We start from the raw sequence: 4151 nt of genomic DNA, 5'->3' as shown, positions 1-4151 counted from the left end.
GGGCAGTCCCTGCAGCCGTCAGGAAGTCACGTGGGGCGCGGAGGGGCGGGCGCCGAGGACTGGGCGGGCCTCGCGAGGTACCCTCGGGAGCCTGCGGGCACCGAAGTGCCAGTCGCCCACGAACTGGCGAAGGTCGGCCGCGCTGCGAGCCTCGAGAGCTCCCGCGGGCTGGGCGTGGGACGCCGGACTCGACCTTAGCCCCCGGCCGACCCTTAGAGCACCCTCGCGACCACGCGGAGGCTTCTGGGGGCCACTCTGCGGATGAGGAAGCTGACGACTGGGTGCAGAACCCCGGACCCCCAGATTCAGAGCCCAGGTCCAGTCGCGCTTCCGCGCAAACTTGCGCCCGGAGCAAGTCCCCTCCTTCCCAGCACTCATCTGAGACCAGAGGTGTTCCCATCGCTATGGTGCAAGCTTTAAAAAAAGCAAAAAAAAAAAAAAAAAAAAAAAAACTGTAGGAACTGTTAAACCACAATGCTTTTTTTCTTCTTCTTCTTTTAATCCTTCCTCTTTCCTCGTCCCGGACTGGGACATGCGAACATCCAGTCCCTGAAGACTGGAGCCCATAGTCACACATTCACATTTAAACCTGGTGATTTATTTCCATTCTACTGATACATCATGCTTTTATAAAAATTCCCATTTCTACTTTCCTGGGATTTGGCGTTACCCAGTTTAACAAAGGCCTTCTCTCTCCTTCTCTCTCCTTCTCTCTCTGTCTCTCTCTCTCTCTCACACACACACACACACACACACACACAATATTGGAACTTAAATATTTTTCTCAAAGTTACTGATTTAAAGTTACTTCCTTTAATATTTTCTTTTGCTCTGTTTTCCCTCCTCTGGCTTGACTGCAGGACGTATGGGTGGACTGGAGAGTAGAAGTGTTCAAAAGAGGTGGGGATTGGCCGGGCGCGGTGGCTCACGCCTGTAATCCCAGCACTTTGGGAGGCCAAGGCGGGTGGATCACCAGGTCAAGAGATCGAGACCATGCTGGCAAAAACTGTGAAACCCCATCTCTACTAAAATACAAAAAAATTAGCCGGGCGTGGTGGCGGGTGCCTGTAGTCCCAGCTACCGAGGAGGCTGAAGCAGGAGAATGCAATGGGATGGAGCTTGCAGTGAGTGGAGATGGTGCCACTGCACTCCAGCCTGGGCAACAGAGCGAGTCTCGTCTCAAAAAAAAAAAAAAAAAAAAAAAAAGGCCGGGGGTGCTGGTGGCAAAGAGAAAGATGGTGTTTTGGAAGGAATTAGTTGGAGTTTGCTTTGGGGACAGAGTGGGTAGCAAAATGAGGAAAAGGTAAATGTCTTAGTTTACCTTGTAATAGCTACTCTTTATGGGGTACCTACTGTGTGCTAGATAAGTCACATGGTTATCTCTTATAGTCCTTATAAACCCTGCAAGACAGCCAGTCCATTTTAGGAATGAGAGTCTCAATTTATACAAAACAGGACTGGTATTGTAGCTCAGAACCGCTGACCTCCAAATTGTCACTCACTCCTGATTCCCCTAATTCTTGCTCTGCAGGCTCCTTTTCCCCTAAAACCTTTTACCATTTACCTTTTATTTATTCTTTTTCCCTTCTTTCTTTCTTTTTTCTTTCTTTCTTACTTTCTTTCTTTCTTTCTTTCTTTCTTTCTTCTTTTTCTTTTTCTCTTTCTTTCTTTTCATTCTTTCTTTTAGAGAAGGTTTTGCTCTGTTGGCTAGGGTGTGGCACTATCATAGCTCATTGCAGCCTCAACCTCCTGGGATCAAGCAATCCTCCCACTTCAGCCTCCCAAGTAGCTGGGAATACAGGCACGTGCCACCACACACAGCTAATTTTTAAAACTTTTTTTGTAGAGACGAGGTCTCTCTATGTTGCCTGGGCTCATTTTGAACTTCTGACCTCAAGCAACCCTCCCACCTCAGCCTCCCAAAGTGCCAAAATTACAGGCGTGAGCCACCATGCGCCTGTCCCACGTCTTGTTTGCACAGAGAGGAGGAATACAGAAGAATGAGGGGAATCGGAAATGAAAACTATGCATAGTATCTCATTTCATCAAAAAAAAAAGTGTCATAGATGAGGAAACTGAGGCTTAGAGAAACTAAATAACTTGTCTAAGAGTGGACATTGGCACATAGCCCATCTGCTTTCCGAAGCCAAAAGTTTCCTACAATAAAATGCTGCCTCCCAAGGGAGGAGTGGAGCAGTTTCCAGGAAACACTGTGAAATCCCTTCTGACCTATTTATCATGGATGAGGTGGCCTGGTGATTCATGCCAGAATGTGGAATTCACTTTCCAGGCTGATTGGTTTAGAAGGGCTTGTTAGACCAATGAGGATGAATAGGAGGGCCATACTTTATCAAATTCCAAGCAGTAGATATTTACTAAGACCTACTGTGCAATAGGCATGCAACAGATTGAGTGCTAAATGAGTAAGACGTGAGTCAAACATGGGTCTGCCTTCTAAAACAGGAAGACGACAACAACATAAAGCAGTAAAGAGGAATATGGGGAGAAGTCAGGTCCTGCTAGGGGTATGGATTCCTCATCTGGACAATAAGAATCCCAATAATACCTTCTTCATGGGACATTGTGGAATAAAAATAAAACACATGAGTCAGCCACAGTGGCTTACATCTGTAATTCCAGCACTTTGGGAAGATGAGGCAGGTGCATCACTTGAGGTCAGGAGTTCGAGATCAGCCTGGTCAACATGCTGAAAACTCCATCTCTACTAAAAATACAAAACTTAGCCAGGCATGGCAGTGGGCGCCTGTAATCCCAGCTACTTGGGAGGCTGAGGCAGGAAAGCAGGAGAATCACTTGAATGCAGAGGCGGAGGTTCTAGTGAGCAGAGATCTTGGTACTGCACTCCAGCCTGAGCAACAGAGTCAGACTCCACCAAAAAACAGAAAAAGAGAGAGAGAGAAAAGGAAAAACATGTAAATCACAGCGATTTTATTTTATTTTATTTTGAGATGGAGTCTTGCTCTATCTTGCCCAGGCTGGAGTGCAGTGGTGCTATCTCAGCTCACTGCAACCTCCAACTCCTGGGTTCAAGCGATTCTCCTGCCTCAGCATCCCAAGTAGCTGGGATTACAGGCACGCACCACCATGCCAAGCTAATTTTTATATTTTTAGTAGAGATGGGGTTTCATCATGTTGGCCAGGCTGATCTTGAACTCCTGACCTCAGGACCCACCCACCTTGGCCTTCCAAAGTGCTGGGATTACAGGCTTGAGCCACCATGCCTGGCCTTGTATCTTTTGTGTTTTTTGTTTTGTTTTGTTTAAACACAAGTAAATTACGTAATGTAGGCAGGATTGGGGCATCATGAATGTTAATCCTTAAATGGGCTTTGGAGGTCCAGGGTCTGTCCCCAGGGCTGGAGGGTGTGTTTATCATCAGTAACCACATAGAACAATGTTGTCAAGTCAAATATAACCCAGCTAGTTAAAAGGGAACTATATGGCCTAATCCAGCAGATGGCTGGCTATCTTTTTTTTTTTTTTTTTTTTTTTTTTTTTTTTTTGAGACGGAGTCTCGCTCTGTCGCCCAGGCTGGAGTGCAGTGGCCGGATCTCAGCTCACTGCAAGCTCCGCCTCCCGGGTTCACGCCATTCTCCTGCCTCAGCCTCCCAAGTAGCTGGGACTACAGGCGCCCGCCAGGTCGCCCGGCTAGTTTTTTGTATTTTAGTAGAGACGGGGTTTCACCATGTTAGCCAGGATGGTCTTATCTCCTGACCTCGTGATCCGTCCGTCCCGGCCTCCCAAAGTGCTGGGATTACAGGCTTGAGCCACCGCGCCCGGCCATGGCTGGCTATCTTAATTAGATTCTCACTCTGCATCTGTAGGCTGGGAAAATTAGGTGGAGTAATAAACTTTATTTGTCTGCAAATATAATCTGCCAATTATTTCTACCAATGGCAATTCACAGAATTTAAGGTAAGATTGTGAGTGTGGTTGTAACACCCAGTGCTCCAGTCCTCAACCCTTTATGAAGGATATCTGTTCTTTTTCTCACTTGAAAGATGACCAGGCCGGGCGCGGTGGCTCAAGCCTGTAATCCCAGCACTTTGAGAGGCCGAGACGGGCGGATCACGAGGTCAGGAGATCGAGACCATCCTGGCTAACATGGTGAAACCCCGTCTCTACTAAAAA

Source organism: Rhinopithecus bieti, unplaced genomic scaffold (assembly GCF_001698545.2).
Source record: "Rhinopithecus bieti isolate Rb0 unplaced genomic scaffold, ASM169854v2 scaffold_7870, whole genome shotgun sequence".
Taxonomy (NCBI): Eukaryota; Metazoa; Chordata; class Mammalia; order Primates; family Cercopithecidae; genus Rhinopithecus; species Rhinopithecus bieti.
This window is presented reverse-complemented; position numbering follows the sequence as displayed.